This window comes from Pseudophryne corroboree, chromosome 4, assembly GCF_028390025.1.
Source record: "Pseudophryne corroboree isolate aPseCor3 chromosome 4, aPseCor3.hap2, whole genome shotgun sequence".
In the NCBI taxonomy this organism is placed as follows: domain Eukaryota; kingdom Metazoa; phylum Chordata; class Amphibia; order Anura; family Myobatrachidae; genus Pseudophryne; species Pseudophryne corroboree.
Genome location: NC_086447.1, coordinates 17,977,961 through 18,002,746, shown reverse-complemented (window position 1 = coordinate 18,002,746; position 24,786 = coordinate 17,977,961). Strand labels below are relative to the sequence as shown.

Here is a 24,786-nt window from a genome sequence, read left to right as displayed (position 1 = left end):
TCCATTGACCAACGAAGAAACACATTGGTACTTTCACATGATGAGTGAGTACTTCAGGATCTCTGACACTTACATGAGCAGCAGAGTGGCGCAGCGGAAGCGTGCTGGGCCCATAACCCAGAGGTCGATGGATCGAAACCATCGTCTGCTATGTGCACTTATTTTTTTGTTAATTAAATTCTTCCAAAACTGGGATTGATATTTTGACTCTTTTATTTTTACTTAAAGTACAATAACTTTTAACATTTTAATTTGTTTTAATAGTATATTGACAGCATTGTTTTCTTTCAGAAATCCACTTAATTTTCTTTACCCTATTACTGAAATGGTAATTGACAAAAACAAGCTACATTGTCACCAGAAGAGCAATGCAAAATGTACAATTGATATTTCAAAATCATCTTTCCAGCTTGAATTTCAATGATGCATTGGGGCAAAGATTTTGTGAGAAACATCTTCACCCTTAAAGAAAGATTTTCTTAACTTCTTACCTGTGTGCTGATTAGATATCACCTGGTTTTCACATTAAACAGATTCCCACTTGAGAAAGCAGCAAAGATGCAGGGAGGTTTATGTTTCCTGGTATCAACCTGTATTATTTCAGTGGATATTGCAATGAGGATGCATCTTGCTGCCTTTCCAATGAAGCAAGTTTTAATCAGTAATAGGTGAAAAACCATTCCTACAAAGGTGTTAATCAGAGACTTGGCTTTGTGGACACTTTTCAGAGAGCAAATGTGTTAACATAAAAATAAAGCCATAAAATGGAGAGCTGATTAATCACTCAATTGGATTTCTCTGCCTGCATAATTTTTTTTCTCTGCAACCCCATGCTAAATTGTGCTTCCTGTTTTTTATAAAATGACTTAATCAAATCTGACTCTGATTGCATCAGAGAAGGCCAGGTACCCTACACTATAAGAGGTGGTTTGAAATTTTGACTTGTCTACTTAAAGATCACCAAAATTTGATCACAAGGTTAATTACGTCCCTGGGTGGGATTGAACCACCAACCTTTCGGTTAACAGCCGAACGTGCTAACCAATTGCACCACAGAGACAGTTTGCAAAAGCATGTACTGACAAAGGCTAAAAAGCATTCATCTAGAAAGTTTCCAAGAAAAAGGTTAAAAAGGCAATAATCTGGAGAGTTTTGCAAGATTTTTCTTCCATTGACCAACGAAGAAACACATTGGTACTTTCACATGATGAGTGAGTACTTCAGGATCTCTTACACTTACATGAGCAGCGGAGTGGCGCAGCGGAAGCGTGCTGGGCCCATAACCCAGAGGTCGATGGATCGAAACCATCCTCTGCTATGTGCACTTACTTTTTTGTTAATTAAATTCTTCCAAAACTGGGATTGATATTTTGACTCTTTTATTTTTACTTAAAGTACAATAACTTTTAACATTTTAATTTGTTTTAATAGTATATTGACAGCATTGTTTTCTTTCAGAAATCCACTTAATTTTCTTTACCCTATTACTGAAATGGTAATTGACAAAAACAAGCTACATTGTCACCAGAAGAGCAATGCAAAATGTACAATTGATATTTCAAAATCATCTTTCCAGCTTGAATTTCAATGATGCATTGGGGCAATGATTTTGTGAGAAACATCTTCACCCTTAAATAAAGATTTTCTTAACTTCTTACCTGTGTGCTGATTAGATATCACCTGGTTTTCACATTAAACAGATTCACACTTGAGAAAGCAGCAAGGATGCAGTGAGGTTTATGTTTCCTGGTGTCAACCTGTATTATTTCAGTGGATATTGTAATGAGGATGCATCTTGCTGCCTTTCCAATGAAGCAAGTTTTAATCAGTAATAGGTGAAAAACCATTCCTACAAAGGTGTTAATCAGAGACTTGGCTTTGTGGACACTTTTCAGAGAGCAAATGTGTTAGCATAAAAATAAAGCCATAAAATGGAGAGCTGATTAACCACTCAATTGGATTTCTCTGCCTGCATAATTTTTTTCCTCTGCAACCCCATGCTAAATTGTGCTTCCTGTTTTTTATAAAATGACTTAATCAAATCTGACTCTGATTGCATCAGAGAAGGCCAGGTACCCTACACTATAAGAGGTGGTTTGAAATTTTGACTTGTCTACTTAAAGATCACCAAAATTTGATCACAAGGTTAATTACGTCCCTGGGTGGGATTGAACCACCAACCTTTCGGTTAACAGCCGAACGTGCTAACCAATTGCACCACAGAGACAGCTTGCAAAAGCATGTACTGACAAAGGCTAAAAAGCATTCATCTAGAAAGTTTCCAAGAAAAAGGTTAAAAAGGCAATAATCTGGAGAGTTTTGCAAGATTTTTCTTCCATTGACCAACGAAGAAACACATTGGTACTTTCACATGATGAGTGAGTACTTCAGGATCTCTTACACTTACATGAGCAGCGGAGTGGCGCAGCGGAAGCGTGCTGGGCCCATAACCCAGAGGTCGATGGATCGAAACCATCCTCTGCTATGTGCACTTACTTTTTTGTTAATTAAATTCTTCCAAAACTGGGATTGATATTTTGACTCTTTTATTTTTACTTAAAGTACAATAACTTTTAACATTTTAATTTGTTTTAATAGTATATTGACAGCATTGTTTTCTTTCAGAAATCCACTTAATTTTCTTTACCCTATTACTGAAATGGTAATTGACAAAAACAAGCTACATTGTCACCAGAAGAGCAATGCAAAATGTACAATTGATATTTCAAAATCATCTTTCCAGCTTGAATTTCAATGATGCATTGGGGCAACGATTTTGTGAGAAACATCTTCACCCTTAAAGAAAGATTTTCTTAACTTCTTACCTGTGTGCTGATTAGATATCACCTGGTTTTCACATTAAACAGATTCCCACTTGAGAAAGCAGCAAGGATGCAGTGAGGTTTATGTTTCCTGGTGTCAACCTTTATTATTTCAGTGGATATTGTAATTAAGATGCATCTTGCTGCCTTTCCAATGAAGCAAGTTTTAATCAGTAATAGGTGAAAAACCATTCCTACAAAGGTGTTAATCAGAGACTTGGCTTTGTGGACACTTTTCAGAGAGCAAATGTGTTAGCATAAAAATAAAGCCATAAAATGGAGAGCTGATTAATCACTCAATTGGATTTCTCTGCCTGCATAATTTTTTTTCTCTGCAACCCCATGCTAAATTGTGCTTCCTGTTTTTTATAAAATGACTTAATCAAATCTGACTCTGATTGCATCAGAAAAGGCCAGATACCCTACACTATAAGAGGTGGTTTGAAATTTTGACTTGTCTACTTAAAGATCACCAAAATTTGATCACACGGTCAATAACATCCCTGGGTGGGATTGAACCACCAACCTTTAGGTTAACAGCTGAATGCACTTACCGATTGCGCCACAGAGACAGCTTGCAAAAGCATGTACTGACAAAGGCTAAAAAGCATTCATCTAGAAAGTTTCCTAGAAAAAGGTTAAAAAGGCAATAATCTGGAGAGTTTTGCAAGATTTTTCTTCCATTGACCAACGAAGAAACACATTGGTACTTTCACATGATGAGTGAGTACTTCAGGATCTCTGACACTAACATGAGCAGCAGAGTGGCGCAGCGGAAGCGTGCTGGGCCCATAACCCAGAGGTCGATGAATTGAAACCATCCTCTGCTATGTGCATTTATTTTTTTGTTAATTAAATTCTTCCAAAACTGGGATTAATATTTTGACTCTTTTATTTTTACTTAAAGTACAATAACTTTTAACATTTTAATTTGTTTTAATAGTATATTGACAGCATTGTTTTCTTTCAGAAATCCACTTAATTTTCTTTACCCTATTACTGAAATGGTAATTGACAAAAACAAGCTACATTGTCACCAGAAGAGCAATGCAAAATGTACAATTGATATTTCAAAATCATCTTTCCAGCTTGAATTTCAATGATGCATTGGGGCAATGATTTTGTGAGAAACATCTTCACCCTTAAATAAAGATTTTCTTAACTTCTTACCTGTGTGCTGATTAGATATCACCTGGTTTTCACATTAAACAGATTCACACTTGAGAAAGCAGCAAGGATGCAGTGAGGTTTATGTTTCCTGGTGTCAACCTGTATTATTTCAGTGGACATTGTAATGAGGATGCATCTTGCTGCCTTTCCAATGAAGCAAGTTTTAATCAGTAATAGGTGAAAAACCATTCCTACAAAGGTATTAATCAGAGACTTGGCTTTGTGGACACTTTTCAGAGAGCAAATGTGTTAGCATAAAAATAAAGCCATCAAATGGAGAGCTGATTAATCACTCAATTGGATTTCTCTGCCTGCATAATTTTTTTTCTCTGCAACCCCATGCTAAATTGTGCTTCCTGTTTTTTATAAAATGACTTAATCAAATCTGACTCTGATTGCATCAGAGAAGGCCAGATACCCTACACTATAAGAGGTGGTTTGAAATTTTGACTTGTCTACTTAAAGATCACCAAAATTTGATCACACGGTCAATTACGTCCCTGGGTGGGATTGAACCACCAACCTTTCGGTTAACAGCCGAATGCGCTAACAGATTGCACTACAATGACAGCTTGCAAAAGCATGTACTGACAAAGGCTAAAAAGCATTAATCTAGAAAGTTTCCTAGAAAAAGGTTAAAAAGGCAATAATCTGGAGAGTTTTGCAAGATTTTTCTTCCATTGACCAATGAAGAAACACATTGGTACTTTCACATGATGAGTGAGTACTTCATGATCTCGGACACTTACATGAGCAGCAGAGTGGCGCAGCGGAAGCGTGCTGGGCCCATAACCCAGAGGTCGATGAATCGAAACCATCCTCTGCTATGTGCACTTATTTTTTTGTTAATTAAATTCTTCCAAAACTGGGATTGATATTTTGACTCTTTTATTTTTACTTAAATTACAATAACTTTTAACATTTTTATTTGTTTTAATAGTATATTGACAGCATTGTTTTCTTTCAGAATTCCACTTAATTTTCTTTACCCTATTACTGAAATGGTAATTGACAAAAACAAGCTACATTGTCACCAGAAGAGCAATGCAAAATGTACAATTGATATTTCAAAATCATCTTTCCAGCTTGAATTTCAATGATGCATTGGGGCAACGATTTTGTGAGAAACATCTTCACCCTTAAATAAAGATTTTCTTAACTTCTTACCTGTGTGCTGATTAGATATCACCTGGTTTTCACATTAAACAGATTCCCACTTGAGAAAGCAGCAAGGATGCAGTGAGGTTTATGTTTCCTGGTGTCAACCTGTATTATTTCAGTGGACATTGTAATGAGGATGCATCTTGCTGCCTTTCCAATGAAGCAAGTTTTAATCAGTAATAGGTGAAAAACCATTCCTACAAAGGTGTTAATCAGAGACTTGGCTTTGTGGACACTTTTCAGAGAACAAATGTGTTAGCATAAAAATAAAGCCATAAAATGGAGAGCTGATTAATCACTCAATTGGATTTCTCTGCCTGCATCATTTTTTTTCTCTGCAACCCCATGCTAAATTGTGCTTCCTGTTTTTTATAAAATGACTTAATCAAATCTGACTCTGATTGCACCAGAGAAGGCCAGGTACCCTACAATATAAGAGGTGGTTTGAAATTTTGACTTGTCTACTTAAAGATCACCAAAATTTGATCACACGGTCAATAACATCCCTGGGTGGGATTGAACCACCAACCTTTAGGTTAACAGCTGAATGCACTTACCGATTGCGCCACAGAGACAGCTTGCGAAAGCATGTACTGACAAAGGCTAAAAAGCATTCATCTAGAAAGTTTCCTAGAAAAAGGTTAAAAAGGCAATAATCTGGAGAGTTTTGCAAGATTTTTCTTCCATTGACCAACGAAGAAACACATTGGTACTTTCACATGATGAGTGAGTACTTCAGGATCTCTGACACTAACATGAGCAGCAGAGTGGCGCAGCGGAAGCGTGCTGGGCCCATAACCCAGAGGTCGATGGATTGAAACCATCCTCTGCTATGTGCATTTATTTTTTTGTTAATTAAATTCTTCCAAAACTGGGATTGATATTTTGACTCTTTTATTTTTACTTAAAGTACAATAACTTTTAACATTTTAATTTGTTTTAATAGTATATTGACAGCATTGTTTTCTTTCAGAAATCCACTTAATTTTCTTTACCCTATTACTGAAATGGTAATTGACAAAAACAAGCTACATTGTCACCAGAAGAACAATGCAAAATGTACAATTGATATTTCAAAATCATCTTTCCAGCTTGAATTTTAATGATGCATTGGGGCAACGATTTTGTGAGAAACATCTTCACCCTTAAAGAAAGATTTTCTTAACTTCTTACCTGTGTGCTGATTAGATATCACCTGGTTTTCACATTAAACAGATTCCCACTTGAGAAAGCAGCAAGGATGCAGTGAGGTTTATGTTTCCTGGTGTCAACCTGTATTATTTCAGTGGACATTGTAATGAGGATGCATCTTGCTGCCTTTCCAATGAAGCAAGTTTTAATCAGTAATAGGTGAAAAACCATTCCTACAAAGGTATTAATCAGAGACTTGGCTTTGTGGACACTTTTCAGAGAGCAAATGTGTTAGCATAAAAATAAAGCCATACAATGGAGAGCTGATTAATCACTCAATTGGATTTCTCTGCCTGCATAATTTTTTTTCTCTGCAACCCCATGCTAAATTGTGCTTCCTGTTTTTTATAAAATGACTTAATCAAATCTGACTCTGATTGCATCAGAGAAGGCCAGATACCCTACACTATAAGAGGTGGTTTGAAATTTTGACTTGTCTACTTAAAGATCACCAAAATTTGATCACACGGTCAATTACGTCCCTGGGTGGGATTGAACCACCAACCTTTCGGTTAACAGCCGAATGCGCTAACAGATTGCACTACAGAGACAGCTTGCAAAAGCATGTACTGACAAAGGCTAAAAAGCATTAATCTAGAAAGTTTCCTAGAAAAAGGTTAAAAAGGCAATAATCTGGAGAGTTTTGCAAGATTTTTCTTCCATTGACCAATGAAGAAACACATTGGTACTTTCACATGATGAGTGAGTACTTCATGATCTCGGACACTTACATGAGCAGCAGAGTGGCGCAGCGGAAGCGTGCTGGGCCCATAACCCAGAGGTCGATGAATCGAAACCATCCTCTGCTATGTGCACTTATTTTTTTGTTAATTAAATTCTTCCAAAACTGGGATTGAAATTTTGACTCTTTTATTTTTACTTAAATTACAATAACTTTTAACATTTTTATTTGTTTTAATAGTATATTGACAGCATTGTTTTCTTTCAGAAATCCACTTAATTTTCTTTACCCTATTACTGAAATGGTAATTGACAAAAACAAGCTACATTGTCACCAGAAGAGCAATGCAAAATGTACAATTGATATTTCAAAATCATCTTTCCAGCTTGAATTTCAATGATGCATTGGGGCAACGATTTTGTGAGAAACATCTTCACCCTTAAATAAAGATTTTCTTAACTTCTTACCTCTGTGCTGATTAGATATCACCTGGTTTTCACATTAAACAGATTCCCACTTGAGAAAGCAGCAAGGATGCAGTGAGGTTTATGTTTCCTGGTGTCAACCTGTATTATTTCAGTGGACATTGTAATGAGGATGCATCTTGCTGCCTTTCCAATGAAGCAAGTTTTAATCAGTAATAGGTGAAAAACCATTCCTACAAAGGTGTTAATCAGAGACTTGGCTTTGTGGACACTTTTCAGAGAACAAATGTGTTAGCATAAAAATAAAGCCATAAAATGGAGAGCTGATTAATCACTCAATTGGATTTCTCTGCCTGCATCATTTTTTTTCTCTGCAACCCCATGCTAAATTGTGCTTCCTGTTTTTTATAAAATGACTTAATCAAATCTGACTCTGATTGCACCAGAGAAGGCCAGGTACCCTACAATATAAGAGGTGGTTTGAAATTTTGACTTGTCTACTTAAAGATCACCAAAATTTGATCACACGGTCAATAACATCCCTGGGTGGGATTGAACCACCAACCTTTAGTTTAACAGCTGAATGCACTTACCGATTGCGCCACAGAGACAGCTTGCGAAAGCATGTACTGACAAAGGCTAAAAAGCATTCATCTAGAAAGTTTCCTAGAAAAAGTTTAAAAAGGCAATAATCTGGAGAGTTTTGCAAGATTTTTCTTCCATTGACCAACGAAGAAACACATTGGTACTTTCACATGATGAGTGAGTACTTCAGGATCTCTGACACTAACATGAGCAGCAGAGTGGCGCAGCGGAAGCGTGCTGGGCCCATAACCCAGAGGTCGATGGATTGAAACCATCCTCTGCTATGTGCATTTATTTTTTTGTTAATTAAATTCTTCCAAAACTGGGATTGATATTTTGACTCTTTTATTTTTACTTAAAGTACAATAACTTTTAACATTTTAATTTGTTTTAATAGTATATTGACAGCATTGTTTTCTTTCAGAAATCCACTTAATTTTCTTTACCCTATTACTGAAATGGTAATTGACAAAAACAAGCTACATTGTCACCAGAAGAACAATGCAAAATGTACAATTGATATTTCAAAATCATCTTTCCAGCTTGAATTTCAATGATGCATTGGGGCAACGATTTTGTGAGAAACATCTTCACCCTTAAAGAAAGATTTTCTTAACTTCTTACCTGTGTGCTGATTAGATATCACCTGGTTTTCACATTAAACAGATTCCCACTTGAGAAAGCAGCAAGGATGCAGTGAGGTTTATGTTTCCTGGTGTCAACCTGTATTATTTCAGTGGACATTGTAATGAGGATGCATCTTGCTGCCTTTCCAATGAAGCAAGTTTTAATCAGTAATAGGTGAAAAACCATTCCTACAAAGGTATTAATCAGAGACTTGGCTTTGTGGACACTTTTCAGAGAGCAAATGTGTTAGCATAAAAATAAAGCCATACAATGGAGAGCTGATTAATCACTCAATTGGATTTCTCTGCCTGCATAATTTTTTTTCTCTGCAACCCCATGCTAAATTGTGCTTCCTGTTTTTTATAAAATGACTTAATCAAATCTGACTCTGATTGCATCAGAGAAGGCCAGATACCCTACACTATAAGAGGTGGTTTGAAATTTTGACTTGTCTACTTAAAGATCACCAAAATTTGATCACACGGTCAATTACGTCCCTGGGTGGGATTGAACCACCAACCTTTCGGTTAACAGCCGAATGCGCTAACAGATTGCACTACAGAGACAGCTTGCGAAAGCATGTACTGACAAAGGCTAAAAAGCATTAATCTAGAAAGTTTCCTAGAAAAAGGTTAAAAAGGCAATAATCTGGAGAGTTTTGCAAGATTTTTCTTCCATTGACCAATGAAGAAACACATTGGTACTTTCACATGATGAGTGAGTACTTCATGATCTCAGACACTTACATGAGCAGCAGAGTGGCGCAGCGGAAGCGTGCTGGGCCCATAACCCAGAGGTCGATGAATCGAAACCATCCTCTGCTATGTGCACTTATTTTTTTGTTAATTAAATTCTTCCAAAACTGGGATTGAAATTTTGACTCTTTTATTTTTACTTAAATTACAATAACTTTTAACATTTTTATTTGTTTTAATAGTATATTGACAGCATTGTTTTCTTTCAGAAATCCACTTAATTTTCTTTACCCTATTACTGAAATGGTAATTGACAAAAACAAGCTACATTGTCACCAGAAGAGCAATGCAAAATGTACAATTGATATTTCAAAATCATCTTTCCAGCTTGAATTTCAATGATGCATTGGGGCAACGATTTTGTGAGAAACATCTTCACCCTTAAATAAAGATTTTCTTAACTTCTTACCTGTGTGCTGATTAGATATCACCTGGTTTTCACATTAAACAGATTCCCACTTGAGAAAGCAGCAAGGATGCAGTGAGGTTTATGTTTCCTGGTGTCAACCTGTATTATTTCAGTGGACATTGTAATGAGGATGCATCTTGCTGCCTTTCCAATGAAGCAAGTTTTAATCAGTAATAGGTGAAAAACCATTCCTACAAAGGTGTTAATCAGAGACTTGGCTTTGTGGACACTTTTCAGAGAACAAATGTGTTAGCATAAAAATAAAGCCATAAAATGGAGAGCTGATTAATCACTCAATTGGATTTCTCTGCCTGCATAATTTTTTTTCTCTGCAACCCCATGCTAAATTGTGCTTCCTGTTTTTTATAAAATGACTTAATCAAATCTGACTCTGATTGCACCAGAGAAGGCCAGGTACCCTACAATATAAGAGGTGGTTTGAAATTTTGACTTGTCTACTTAAAAATCACCAAAATTTGATCACACGGTCAATAATATCCCTGGGTGGGATTGAACCACCAACCTTTAGGTTAGCAGCCAAATGCGCTTACCGATTGCGCCACAGAGACAGCTTGCAAAAGCCTGTACTGACAAAGGCTAAAAAGCATTCATCTAGAAAGTTTCCTAGAAAAAGGTTAAAAAGGCAATAATCTGGAGAGTTTTGCAAGGTTTTTCTTCCATTGACCAACGAAAAAACACATTGGTACTTTCACATGATGAGTGAGTACTTCAGGATCTCTGACACAAACATGAGCAGCAGAGTGGCGCAGCGGAAGCGTGCTGGGCCCATAACCCAGAGGTCGATGGATCGAAACCATTTTCTGCTATGTGCACTTATTTTTTTGTTAATTAAATTCTTCCAAAACTGGGATTGATATTTTGACTCTTTTATTTTTACTTAAAGTACAATAACTTTTAACATTTTAATTTGTTTTAATAGTATATTGACAGCATTGTTTTCTTTCAGAAATCCACTTAATTTTCTTTACCCTATTACTGAAATGGTAATTGACAAAAACAAGCTACATTGTCACCAGAAGAGCAATGCAAAATGTACAATTGATATTTCAAAATCATCTTTCCAGCTTGAATTTCAATGATGCATTGGGGCAACGATTTTGTGAGAAACATCTTCACCCTTAAAGAAAGATTTTCTTAACTTCTTACCTGTGTGCTGATTAGATATCACCTGGTTTTCACATTAAACAGATTCCCACTTGAGAAAGCAGCAAGGATGCAGTGAGGTTTATGTTTCCTGGTGTCAACCTTTATTATTTCAGTGGATATTGTAATTAAGATGCATCTTGCTGCCTTTCCAATGAAGCAAGTTTTAATCAGTAATAGGTGAAAAACCATTCCTACAAAGGTGTTAATCAGAGACTTGGCTTTGTGGACACTTTTCAGAGAGCAAATGTGTTAGCATAAAAATAAAGCCATAAAATGGAGAGCTGATTAATCACTCAATTGGATTTCTCTGCCTGCATAATTTTTTTTTCTCTGCAACCCCATGCTAAATTGTGCTTCCTGTTTCTTATAAAATGATTTAATCAAATCTGACTCTGATTGCATCAGAGAAGGCCAGGTACCCTACACTATAAGAGGTGGTTTGAAATTTTGACTTGTCTACTTAAAGATCACCAAAATTTGATCACACGGTCAATAACATCCCTGGGTGGGATTTAACCACCAACCTTTAGGTTAACAGCCAAATGCGCTTACCGATTGCGCCACAGAGACAGCTTGCAAAAGCATGTACTGACAAAGGCTAAAAAGCATTCATCTAGAAAGTTTCCTAGAAAAAGTTTAAAAAGGCAATAATCTGGAGAGTTTTGCAAGATTTTTCTTCCATTGACCAACGAAGAAACACATTGGTACTTTCATATGATGAGTGAGTACTTCAGGATCTCTGACACTAACATGAGCTGCAGAGTGGCGCAGCGGAAGCGTGCTGGGCCCATAACCCAGAGGTCAATGGATCGAAACCATCCTCTGCTATGTGCATTTATTTTTTTGATAATTAAATTCTTCCAAAACTGGGATTGATATTTTGACTCTTTTATTTTTACTTAAAGTACAATAACTTTTAACATTTTAATTTGTTTTAATAGTATATTGACAGCATTGTTTTCTTTCAGAAATCCACTTAATTTTCTTTACCCTATTACTAAAATGGTAATTGACAAAAACAAGCTACATTGTCACCAGAAGAGCAATGCAAAATGTACAATTGATATTTCAAAATCATCTTTCCAGCTTGAATTTCAATGATGCATTGGGGCAACGATTTTGTGAGAAACATCTTCACCCTTAAAGAAAGATTTTCTTAACTTCTTACCTGTGTGCTGATTAGATATCACCTGGTTTTCACATTAAACAGATTCCCACTTGAGAAAGCAGCAAGGATGCAGTGATGTTTATGTTTCCTGGTGTCAACCTGTATTATTTCAGTGGACATTGTAATGAGGATGCATCTTGCTGCCTTTCCAATGAAGCAAGTTTTAATCAGTAATAGGTGAAAAACCATTCCTACAAAGGTGTTAATCAGAGACTTGGCTTTGTGGACACTTTTCAGAGAACAAATGTGTTAGCATAAAAATAAAGCCATAAAATGGAGAGCTGATTAATCACTCAATTGGATTTCTCTGCCTGCATAATTTTTTTTCTCTGCAACCCCATGCTAAATTGTGCTTCCTGTTTTTTATAAAATGACTTAATCAAATCTGACTCTGATTGCACCAGAGAAGGCCAGGTACCCTACACTATAAGAGGTGGTTTGAAATTTTGACTTGTCTACTTAAAGATCACCAAAATTTGATCACACGGTCAATAACATCCCTGGGTGGGATTGAACAACCAACCTTTAGGTTAGCAGCCAAAAGCGCTTACCGATTGCGCCACAGAGACAGCTTGCAAAAGCATGTACTGACAAAGGCTAAAAAGCATTCATCTAGAAAGTTTCCTAGAAAAAGGTTAAAAAGGCAATAATCTGGAGAGTTTTGCAAGATTTTTCTTCCATTGACCAACTAAGAAACACATTGGTACTTTCACATGATGAGTGAGATACTTCAGGATCTCTTACACTTACATGAGCAGCAGAGTGGCGCAGCGGAAGCGTGCTGGGCCCATAACCCAGAGGTCTATGGATCGAAACCATCCTCTGCTATGTGCACTTATTTTTTTGTTAATTAAATTCTTCCAAAACTGGGATTGATATTTTGACTCTTTTATTTTAACTTAAAGTACAATAACTTTTAACATTTTCATGTGTTTTAATAGTATATTGACAGCATTGTTTTCTTTCAGAAATCCACTTAATTTTCTTTACCCTATTACTGAAATGGTAATTGACAAAAACAAGCTACATTGTCACCAGAAGAGCAATGCAAAATGTACAATTGATATTTCAAAATCATCTTTCCTGCTTGAATTTCAATGATGCATTGGGGCAACGATTTTGTGAGAAACATCTTTACCCTTAAATAAAGATTTTCTTAACTTCTTACCTGTGTGCTGATTAGATATCACCTGGTTTTCACATTAAACAGATTCCCACTTGAGAAAGCAGCAAGGATGCAGTGAGGTTTATGTTTCCTGGTGTCAACCTGTATTATTTCAGTGGACATTGTAATGAGGATGCATCTTGCTGCCTTTCCAATGAAGCAAGTTTTAATCAGTAATAGGTGAAAAACCATTCCTACAAAGGTATTAATCAGAGACTTGGCTTTGTGGACACTTTTCAGAGAGCAAATGTGTTAGCATAAAAATAAAGCCATAACATGGAGAGCTGATTAATCACTCAATTGGATTTCTCTGCCTGCATAATTTTTTTTCTCTGCAACCCCATGCTAAATTGTGCTTCCTGTTTTTTATAAAATGACTTAATCAAATCTGACTCTGATTGCATCAGAGAAGGCCAGATACCCTACACTATAAGAGGTGGTTTGAAATTTTGACTTGTCTACTTAAAGATCACCAAAATTTGATCACACGGTCAATTACGTCCCTGGGTGGGATTAAACCACCAACCTTTCGGTTAACAGCCGAATGCGCTAACAGATTGCACTACAGAGACAGCTTGCAAAAGCATGTACTGACAAAGGCTAAAAAGCATTAATCTAGAAAGTTTCTTAGAAAAAGGTTAAAAAGGCAATAATCTGGAGAGTTTTGCAAGATTTTTCTTCCATTGACCAATGAAGAAACACATTGGTACTTTCACATGATGAGTGAGTACTTCTTGATCTCGGACACTTACATGAGCAGCAGAGTGGCGCAGCGGAAGCGTGCTGGGCCCATAACCCAGAGGTCGATGAATCGAAACCATCCTCTGCTATGTGCACTTATTTTTTTGTTAATTAAATTCTTCCAAAACTGGGATTGATATTTTGACTCTTTTATTTTTACTTAAATTACAATAACTTTTAACATTTTAATTTGTTTTAATAGTATATTGACAGCATTGTTTTCTTTCAGAAATCCACTTAATTTTCTTTACCCTATTACTGAAATGGTAATTGACAAAAACAAGCTACATTGTCACCAGAAGACTAGAGATAAGGGCGCACAGGCTGAAATATAGGTAAGTATTATTCGAGTTAGAGACCCCCAGAGAAAAGTATTATTTTGGTTTCACTCCAAAGTCATCACAAAAGATGGGGGGTGCTACCACGGACACAAAGACTATAGTCACATGATTCAAAGAAGAAAGGAAAATGTCCAAAATGTGGTGCACAAAAAATATACGGTAGCTAAAATATAACTTTTATTAGTATTCCAAGTAAAAGATATGCATAAAAAGCGAAGAATTTATTTAAAAGAGAAAGTGTAGAGGTGTCAAAAAGAAGCTAAATAGCGAAACGCTGCGTTAGGTTGCTGTAGCTTATGTGAAAATGATGGACTCTATATTTACTTTAACTTTTATTTCAATCATGTTGTAATATTGGGAACATCAATCATATGTGAATGCACCTAGAGTGACCCACTGTTTAGATATTCTTAGTGCTTGACTGCCCCACAGTGGTAGTAAAAGATAGTGTTGAAGAGACACTGTAAAAATTATATATGCATTTCCCAGAATCCTTAATACTTGGAGTATAGAGATAGTGAGATTATATATGCTACCACACTCCAAGATTTTGCTATCCAATATCAAGATAAGGGGGTTTGCATAGTACACTCCTTTGGGATAAGGAAACTTTATCTATAAGGAGTATTTATACAGTTACTATATCCCAACACTTCTCTCCCTCAGTGTATTAGTTTAACCTGAGATTTGGGAGCCACTTATCATTCCCCATCTCAGTGGTACAAAGATAGATATAACATCACGTTGAATGGGATTTTTCCATTCACACTACCACTTATGTGAGATAGGAGGGACTTTTGGAGCCTTAAGTGGATTGGTCCACAATAAATATATCTAAACAAATCACTATATATATATTTAGATATATTCACAAGAGGCTTGGCAGTGGGCCCTAGCACCTATTAATATATTTCTTATACAGAATATATAAGTCTAACTAACAAGTCTAACTGTGAGGCCTAGAGCTCGAGGTGCATGACACTTTTTGAGGACATTGGGAATCCCACCCATTAGGGCATAATTTAAGAAACAAGAATATATGTAAAATAAACCCATAAAGTCCCACAGATTTAATATTGATTGATATGTTTACTGGAGATCATACTGTACCCAAGATTGGATGTCATATTATGCTACATTAATACATTGGGCACAGACCCTTTGCTCTCCCTTTATTCTGTGAATTTCTTCAGAAAAAAGAAAAAATATTTCATAGAGTCCTTTCACATATAGCGTTTTTTTAATACACATTTTCATTCTTTTTGACACCTCTACACTTTCTCTTTTAAATAAATTCTTCGCTTTTTATGCATATCTTTTACTTGGAATACTAATAAAAGTTATATTTTAGCTACCGTATATTTTTTGTGCACCACATTTTGGACATTTTCCTTTCTTCTTTGTCACCAGAAGAGCAATGCAAAATGTACAATTGATATTTCAAAATCATCTTTCCAGCTTGAATTTCAATGATGCATTGGGGCAACGATTTTGTGAGAAACATCTTCACCCTTAAATAAAGATTTTCTTAACTTCTTACCTGTGTGCTGATTAGATATCACCTGGTTTTCACATTAAACAGATTCCCACTTGAGAAAGCAGCAAGGATGCAGTGAGGTTTATGTTTCCTGGTGTCAACCTGTATTATTTCAGTGGACATTGTAATGAGGATGCATCTTGCTGCCTTTCCAATGAAGCAGGTTTTAATCAGTAATAGGTGAAAAACCATTCCTACAAAGGTGTTAATCAGAGACTTGGCTTTGTGGACACTTTTCAGAGAACAAATGTGTTAGCATAAAAATAAAGCCATAAAATGGAGAGCTGATTAATCACTCAATTGGATTTCTCTGCCTGCATAATTTTTTTTCTCTGCAACCCCATGCTAAATTGTGCTTCCTGTTTTTTCTAAAATGACTTAATCAAATCTGACTCTGATTGCATCAGAGAAGGCCAGGTACCCTACACTATAAGAGGTGGTTTGAAATTTTGACTTGTCTACTTAAAGATCACCAAAATTTGATCACACGGTCAATAACATCCCTGGGTGGGATTGAACCACCAACCTTTAGGTTAGCAGCCAAATGCGCTTACCGATTGCGCCACAGAGACAGCTTGCAAAAGCAGGTACTGACAAAGGCTAAAAAGCATTCATCTAGAAAGTTTCCTAGAAAAAGGTTAAAAAGGCAATAATCTGGAGAGTTTTTCAAGATTTTTCTTCCATTGACCAACGAAAAAACACATTGGTACTTTCACATGATGAGTGAGTACTTCAGGATCTCTGACACTAACATGAGCAGCAGAGTGGCGCAGCGGAAGCGTGCTGGGCCCGTAACCCAGAGGTTGATGGATCGAAACCATCCTCTGCTATGTGCACTTATTTTTTTGTTAATTAAATTCTTCCAAAACTGGGATTGATATTTTGACTCTTTTATTTTTACTTAAAGTACAATAACTTTTAACATTTTAATTTGTTTTAATAGTATATTGACAGCATTGTTTTCTTTCAGAAATCCACTTAATTTTCTTTACCCTATTACTGAAATGGTAATTTACAAAAACAAGCTACATTGTCACCAGAAGAGCAATGCAAAATGTACAATTGATATTTCAAAATCATCTTTCCAGCTTGAATTTCAATGATGCATTGGGGCAACGATTTTGTGAGAAACATCTTCACCCTTAAAGAAAGATTTTCTTAACTTCTTACCTGTGTGCTGATTAGATATCACCTGGTTTTCACATTAAACAGATTCCCACTTGAGAAAGCAGCAAGGATGCAGTGAGGTTTATGTTTCCTGGTGTCAACCTGTATTATTTCAGTGGACATTGTAATGAGGATGCATCTTGCTGCCTTTCCAATGAAGCAAGTTTTAATCAGTAATAGGTGAAAAACCATTCCTACAAAGGTGTTAATCAGAGACTTGGCTTTGTGGACACTTTTCAGAGAGCAAATGTGTTAACATAAAAATAAAGCCATAAAATGGAGAGCTGATTAATCACTCAATTGGATTTCTCTGCCTGCATATTTTTTTTTCTCTGCAACCCCATGCTAAATTGTGCTTCCTGTTTTTTATAAAATGACTTAATCAAATCTGACTCTGATTGCATCAGAGAAGGCCAGGTACCCTACACTATAAGAGGTGGTTTGAAATTTTGACCTGTCTACTTAAAGATCACCAAAATTTCATCACAAGGTCAATTACGTCCCTGGGTGGGATTGAACCACCAACCTTTAGGTTAACAGCCGAACGTGCTAAACAATTGCACCACAGAGATAGCTTGCAAAAGCATGTACTGACAAAGGCTAAAAAGCATTCATCTAGAAAGTTTCCAAGAAAAAGGTTAAAAAGGCAATAATCTGGAGAGTTTTGCAAGATTTTTCTTCCATTGACCAACTAAGAAACACATTGGTACTTTCACATGATGAGTGAGATACTTCAGGATCTCTTACACTTATATGAGCAGCAGAGTGGCGCAGCGGAAGCGTGCTGGGCCCATAACCCAGAGGTCGATGGATCGAAACCATCCTCTGCTATGTGCACTTATTTTTTTGTTAATTAAATTCTTCCAAAACTGGGATTGATATTTTGACTCTTTTATTTTAACTTAAAGTACAATAACTTTTAACATTTTCATGTGTTTTAATAGTATATTGACAGCATTGTTTTCTTTCAGAAATCCACTTAATTTTCTTTACCCTATTACTGAAATGGTAATTGACAAAAACAAGCTACATTGTCACCAGAAGAGCAATGCAAAATGTACAATTGATATTTCAAAATCATCTTTCCAGCTTGAATTTCAATGATGCATTGGGGCAACGATTTTGTGAGAAACATCTTCACCCTTAAATAAAGATTTTCTTAACTTCTTACCTGTGTGCTGATTAGATATCACCTGGTTTTCACATTAAACAGATTCCCACTTGAGAAAGCAGCAAGGATGCAGTGAGGTTTATGTTTCCTGGTGTCAACCTGTATTATTTCAGTGGACATTGTAATGAGGATGCATCTTGCTGCCTTTCCAATGAAGCAAGTTTTAATCAGTAATAGGTGAAAAACCATTCCTACAAAGGTGTTAATCAGAGACTTGGCTTTGTGGACACTTTTCAAAGAGCAAATGTGTTAGCAAAAAAATAAAGCCATAAAATGGAGAGCTGATTAATCACTCAATTGGATTTCTCTGCCTGCATAATTTTTTTTCTCTGCAACCCCATGCTAAATTGTGCTTCCTGTTTTTTATAAAATGACTTAATCAAATCTGACTCTGATTGCATCAGAGAAGGCCAGGTACCCTACACTATAAGAGGTGGTTTAAAATTTTGACTTGTCTACTTAAAGATCACCAAAATTTGATCACACGGTCAATAACATCCCTGGGTGGGATTGAAACGCCAACCTTTAGGTTAACAGCTGAATGCGCTTACCGATTGCGCCACAGAGACAGCTTGCAAAAGCATGTACTGACAAAGGCTAAAAAGCATTCATCTAGAAAGTTTCCTAGAAAAAGGTTAAAAAGGCAATAATCTGGAGAGTTTTGCAAGATTTTTCTTCCATTGACCAACGAAGAAACACATTGGTACTTTCACATGATGAGTGAGTACTTCAGGATCTCTGACACTAACATGAGCAGCAGAGTGGCGCAGTGGAAGCGTGCTGGGCCCATAACCCAGAGGTCGATGGATCGAAACCATCCTCTGCTATGTGCACTTATTTTTTTGTTAATTAAATTCTTCCAAAACTGGGATTGATATTTTGACTCTTTTATTTTTACTTAAAGTACAATAACTTTTAACATTTTAATTTGTTTTAATAGTATATTGACAGCATTGTTTTCTTTCAGAAATCCACTTAATTTTCTTTACCCTATTACTGAAATGGTAATTGACAAAAACAAGCTACATTGTCACCAGAAGAGCAATGCAAAATGTACAATTGATATTTCAAAATCATCTTTCCAGCTTGAATTTCAATGATGCATTGGGGCAACGATTTTGTGAGAAACATCTTCACCCTTAAAGAAAGATTTTCTTAACTTCTTACCTGTGTGCTGATTAGATATCACCTGGTTTTCACATTAAACAGATTACCACTTGAGAAAGCAGCAAGGATGCAGTGAGGTTTATGTTTCCTGGTGTCAACCTGTATTATTTCAGTGGACATTGTAATGAGGATGCATCTTGCTGCCTTTCCAATGAAGCAAGTTTTAATCAGTAATAGGTGAAAAACCATTCCTACAAAGGTGTTAATCAGAGACTTGGCTTTGTGGACACTTTTCAAAGAGCAAATGTGTTAGCATAAAAATAAAGCCATAAAATGGAGAGCTGATTAATCACTCAATTGGATTTCTCTGCCTGCATAATTTTTTTTTCTCTGCAACCCCATGCTAAATTGTGCTTCCTGTTTCTTATAAAATGATTTGATCAAATCTGACTCTGATTGCATCAGAGAAGGCCAGGTACCCTACACTATAAGAGGTGGTTTGAAATTTTGACTTGTCTACTTAAAGATCACCAAAATTTGATCACACGGTCAATAACATCCCTGGGTGGGATTTAACCACCAACCTTTAGGTTAACAGCCAAATGCGCTTACCGATTGCACTACAGAGACAGCTTGCAAAAGCATGTACTGACAAAGGCTAAAAAGCATTCATCTAGAAAGTTTCCTAGAAAAAGGTTAAAAAGGCAATAATCTGGAGAGTTTTGCAAGATTTTTCTTCCATTGACCAACGAAGAAACACATTGGTACTTTCATATGATGAGTGAGTACTTCAGGATCTCTGACACTAACATGAGCAGCAGAGTGGCGCAGCGGAAGCGTGCTGGGCCCATAACCCAGAGGTCGATGGATCGAAACCATCCTCTGCTATGTGCACTTATTTTTTTGTTAATTAAATTCTTCCAAAACTGGGATTGATATTTTGACTCTTTTATTTTTACTTAAAGTACAATAACTTTTAACATTTTAATTTGTTTTAATAGTATATTGACAGCATTGTTTTCTTTCAGAAATCCACTTAATTTTCTTTACCCTATTACTGAAATGGTAATTGACAAAAACAAGCTACATTGTCACCAGAAGAGCAATGCAAAATGTACAATTGATATTTCAAAATCATCTTTCCAGCTTGAATTTCAATGATGCATTGGGGCAACGATTTTGTGAGAAACATCTTCACCCTTAAAGAAAGATTTTCTTAACTTCTTACCTGTGTGCTGATTAGATATCACCTGGTTTTCACATTAAACAGATTCCCACTTGAGAAAGCAGCAAGGATGCAGTGAGGTTTATGTTTCCTGGTGTCAACCTGTATTATTTCAGTGGACATTGTAATGAGGATGCATCTTGCTGCCTTTCCAATGAAGCAAGTTTTAATCAGTAATAGGTGAAAAACCATTCCTACAAAGGTGTTAATCAGAGACTTGGCTTTGTGGACACTTTTCAAAGAGCAAATGTGTTAGCATAAAAATAAAGCCATAAAATGGAGAGCTGATTAATCACTCAATTGGATTTCTCTGCCTGCATAATTTTTTTTTCTCTGCAACCCCATGCTAAATTGTGCTTCCTGTTTCTTATAAAATGATTTAATCAAATCTGACTCTGATTGCATCAGAGAAGGCCAGGTACCCTACACTATAAGAGGTGGTTTGAAATTTTGACTTGTCTACTTAAAGATCACCAAAATTTGATCACACGGTCAATAACATCCCTGGGTGGGATTTAACCACCAACCTTTAGGTTAACAGCCAAATGCGCTTACCGATTGCGCCACAGAGACAGCTTGCAAAAGCATGTACTGACAAAGGCTAAAAAGCATTCATCTAGAAAGTTTCCTAGAAAAAGGTTAAAAAGGCAATAGTCTGGAGAGTTTTGCAAGATTTTTCTTCCATTGACCAACGAAGAAACACATTGGTACTTTCACATGATGAGTGAGTACTTCAGGATCTCTGACACTAACATGAGCAGCAGAGTGGCGCAGCGGAAGCGTGCTGGGCCCATAACCCAGAGGTCAATGGATCGAAACCATCCTCTGCTATGTGCATTTATTTTTTTGTTAATTAAATTCTTCCAAAACTGGGATTGATATTTTGACTCTTTTATTTTTACTTAAAGTACAATAACTTTTAACATTTTAATTTGTTTTAATAGTATATTGACAGCATTGTTTTCTTTCAGAAATCCACTTAATTTTCTTTACCCTATTACTAAAATGGTAATTGACAAAAACAAGCTACATTGTCACCAGAAGAGCAATGCAAAATGTACAATTGATATTTCAAAATCATCTTTCCAGCTTGAATTTCAATGATGCATTGGGGCAACGATTTTGTGAGAAACATCTTCACCCTTAAAGAAAGATTTTCTTAACTTCTTACCTGTGTGCTGATTAGATATCACCTGGTTTTCACATTAAACAGATTCCCACTTGAGAAAGCAGCAAGGATGCAGTGAGGTTTATGTTTCCTGGTGTCAACCTGTATTATTTCAGTGGACATTGTAATGAGGATGCATCTTGCTGCCTTTCCAATGAAGCAAGTTTTAATCAGTAATAGGTGAAAAACCATTCCTACAAAGGTATTAATCAGAGACTTGGCTTTGTGGACACTTTTCAGAGAGCAAATGTGTTAGCATAAAAATAAAGCCATAAAATGGAGAGCTGATTAATCACTCAATTGGATTTCTCTGCCTGCATATTTTTTTTTCTCTGCAACCCCATGCTAAATTGTGCTTCCTGTTTTTTTATAAAATGACTTAATCAAATCTGACTCTGATTGCATCAGAGAAGGCCAGATACCCTACACTATAAGAGGTGGTTTGAAATTTTGACTTGTCTACTTAAAGATCACCAAAATTTGATCACACAGTCAATAACATCCCTGGGTGGGATTTAACCACCAACCTTTAGGTTAACAGCCAAATGCGCTTACCGATTGCGCCACAGAGACAGCTTGCAAAAGCATGTACTGACAAAGGCTAAAAAGCATTCATCTAGAAAGTTTCCTAGAAAAAGGTTAAAAAGGCAATAATCTGGAGAGTTTTGCAAGATTTTTCTTCCATTGACCAATGAAGAAACACATTGGTACATTCATATGATGAGTGAGTACTTCAGGATCTCTGTCACTAACATGAGCAGCAGAGTGGCGCAGCGGAAGCGTGCTGGGCCCATAACCCAGAGGTCAATGTATCGAAACCATCCTCTGCTATGTGCATTTATTTTTTTGTTAATTAAATTCTTCCAAAACTGGGATTGATATTTTGACTCTTTTATTTTTACTTAAAGTACAATAACTTTTAACATTTTAATTTGTTTTAATAGTATATTGACAGCATTGTTTTCTTTCAGAAATCCACTTAATTTTCTTTACCCTATTACTAAAATGGTAATTGACAAAAACAAGCTACATTGTCACCAGAAGAGCAATGCAAAATGTACAATTGATATTTCAAAATCATCTTTCCAGCTTGAATTTCAATGATGCATTGGGGCAACGATTTTGTGAGAAACATCTTCACCCTTAAAGAAAGATTTTCTTAACTTCTTACCTGTGTGCTGATTAGATATCACCTGGTTTTCACATTAAACAGATTCCCACTTGAGAAAGCAGCAAGGATGCAGTGAGGTTTATGTTTCCTGGTGTCAACCTGTATTATTTCAGTGGACATTGTAATGAGGATGCTTCTTGCTGCCTTTCCAATGAAGCAAGTTTTAATCAGTAATAGGTGAAAAACCATTCCTACAAAGGTATTAATCAGAGACTTGGCTTTGTGGACACTTTTCAGAGAGCAAATGTGTTAGCATAAAAATAAAGCCATAAAATGGAGAGCTGATTAATCACTCAATTGGATTTCTCTGCCTGCATATTTTTTTTTCTCTGCAACCCCATGCTAAATTGTGCTTCCTGTTTTTTTATAAAATGACTTAATCAAATCTGACTCTGATTGCATCAGAGAAGGCCAGATACCCTACACTATAAGAGGTGGTTTGAAATTTTGACTTGTCTACTTAAAGATCACCAAAATTTGATCACACGGTCAATTACGTCCCTGGGTGGGATTGAACCACCAACCTTTCGGTTAACAGCCGAATGCGCTAACAGATTGCGCCACAGAGACAGCTTGCAAAAGCATGTACTGACAAAGGCTAAAAAGCATTAATCTAGAAAGTTTCCTAGAAAAAGGTTAAAAAGGCAATAATCTGGAGAGTTTTGCAAGATTTTTCTTCCATTGACCAATGAAGAAACACATTGGTACTTTCACATGATGAGTGAGTACTTCATGATCTCAGACACTTACATGAGCAGCAGAGTGGCGCAGCGGAAGCGTGCTGGGCCCATAACCAAGAGGTCGATGGATCGAAACCATCCTCTGCTATATGCACTTATTTTTTTGTTAATTAAATTCTTCCAAAACTGGGATTGATATTTTGACTCTTTTATTTTTACTTAAATTACAATAACTTTTAACATTTTAATTTGTTTTAATAGTATATTGACAGCATTGTTTTCTTTCAGAAATCCACTTAATTTTCTTTACCCTATTACTGAAATGGTAATTGACAAAAACAAGCTACATTGTCACCAGAAGAGCAATGCAAAATGTACAATTGATATTTCAAAATCATCTTTCCAGCTTGAATTTCAATGATGCATTGGGGCAACGATTTTGTGAGAAACATCTTCACCCTTAAATAAAGATTTTCTTAACTTCTTACCTGTGTGCTGATTAGATATCACCTGGTTTTCACATTAAACAGATTCCCACTTGAGAAAGCAGCAAGGATGCAGTGAGGTTTATGTTTCCTGGTGTCAACCTGTATTATTTCAGTGGACATTGTAATGAGGATGCATCTTGCTGCCTTTCCAATGAAGCAAGTTTTAATCAGTAATAGGTGAAAAACCATTCCTACAAAGGTGTTAATCAGAGACTTGGCTTTGTGGACACTTTTCAGAGAGCAAATGTGTTAGCATAAAAATAAAGCCATAAAATGGAGAGCTGATTAATCACTCAATTGGATTTCTCTGCCTGCATAATTTTTTTTCTCTGCAACCCCATGCTAAATTGTGCTTCCTGTTTTTTATAAAATGACTTAATCAAATCTGACTCTGATTGCATCAGAGAAGGCCAGGTACCCTACACTATAAGAGGTGGTTTGAAATTTTGACTTGTCTACTTAAAGATCACCAAAATTTGATCACACGGTCAATAACATCCCTGGGTGGGATTGAACCTCCAACCTTTAGGTTAATAGCCGAATGCGCTTACCGATTGTGCCACAGAGACAGCTTGCAAAAGCATGTACTGACAAAGGCTAAAAAGCATTCATCTAGAAAGTTTCCTAGAAAAAGGTTAAAAAGGCAATAATCTGGAGAGTTTT

The 24,786-nt window shown here is 36.3% G+C and overlaps 12 non-coding genes across 12 annotated transcripts; 6 read left to right on the top strand and 6 right to left on the bottom strand.

Moving 5' to 3' along the window:
- Window positions 1-986: 986 nt before the first annotated feature.
- Window positions 987-1,060, bottom strand: TRNAN-GUU (transfer RNA asparagine (anticodon GUU)). Its single transcript has one exon. It is a non-coding gene; the product is annotated as a tRNA-Asn (tRNA).
- Window positions 1,061-1,246: 186 nt separating this feature from the next.
- TRNAM-CAU (transfer RNA methionine (anticodon CAU)) lies at window positions 1,247-1,318 on the top strand. Its single transcript has one exon. It is a non-coding gene; the product is annotated as a tRNA-Met (tRNA).
- Window positions 1,319-2,153: 835 nt separating this feature from the next.
- Window positions 2,154-2,227, bottom strand: TRNAN-GUU (transfer RNA asparagine (anticodon GUU)). Its single transcript has one exon. It is a non-coding gene; the product is annotated as a tRNA-Asn (tRNA).
- Window positions 2,228-2,413: 186 nt separating this feature from the next.
- On the top strand, window positions 2,414-2,485 carry TRNAM-CAU (transfer RNA methionine (anticodon CAU)). The gene has a single exon. It is a non-coding gene; the product is annotated as a tRNA-Met (tRNA).
- A 7,837-nt stretch (window positions 2,486-10,322) lies between these two features.
- TRNAS-GCU (transfer RNA serine (anticodon GCU)) lies at window positions 10,323-10,396 on the bottom strand. Its single transcript has one exon. It is a non-coding gene; the product is annotated as a tRNA-Ser (tRNA).
- A 2,261-nt stretch (window positions 10,397-12,657) lies between these two features.
- TRNAS-GCU (transfer RNA serine (anticodon GCU)) lies at window positions 12,658-12,731 on the bottom strand. Its single transcript has one exon. It is a non-coding gene; the product is annotated as a tRNA-Ser (tRNA).
- A 3,713-nt stretch (window positions 12,732-16,444) lies between these two features.
- On the bottom strand, window positions 16,445-16,518 carry TRNAS-GCU (transfer RNA serine (anticodon GCU)). Its single transcript has one exon. It is a non-coding gene; the product is annotated as a tRNA-Ser (tRNA).
- Window positions 16,519-16,704: 186 nt separating this feature from the next.
- Window positions 16,705-16,776, top strand: TRNAT-CGU (transfer RNA threonine (anticodon CGU)). Its single transcript has one exon. It is a non-coding gene; the product is annotated as a tRNA-Thr (tRNA).
- A 1,096-nt stretch (window positions 16,777-17,872) lies between these two features.
- Window positions 17,873-17,944, top strand: TRNAM-CAU (transfer RNA methionine (anticodon CAU)). Its single transcript has one exon. It is a non-coding gene; the product is annotated as a tRNA-Met (tRNA).
- Window positions 17,945-19,039: 1,095 nt separating this feature from the next.
- On the top strand, window positions 19,040-19,111 carry TRNAM-CAU (transfer RNA methionine (anticodon CAU)). Its single transcript has one exon. It is a non-coding gene; the product is annotated as a tRNA-Met (tRNA).
- Window positions 19,112-20,207: 1,096 nt separating this feature from the next.
- Window positions 20,208-20,279, top strand: TRNAM-CAU (transfer RNA methionine (anticodon CAU)). The gene has a single exon. It is a non-coding gene; the product is annotated as a tRNA-Met (tRNA).
- Window positions 20,280-23,451: 3,172 nt separating this feature from the next.
- On the bottom strand, window positions 23,452-23,525 carry TRNAN-GUU (transfer RNA asparagine (anticodon GUU)). The gene has a single exon. It is a non-coding gene; the product is annotated as a tRNA-Asn (tRNA).
- Between the last annotated feature and the right edge of the window lie 1,261 nt (window positions 23,526-24,786).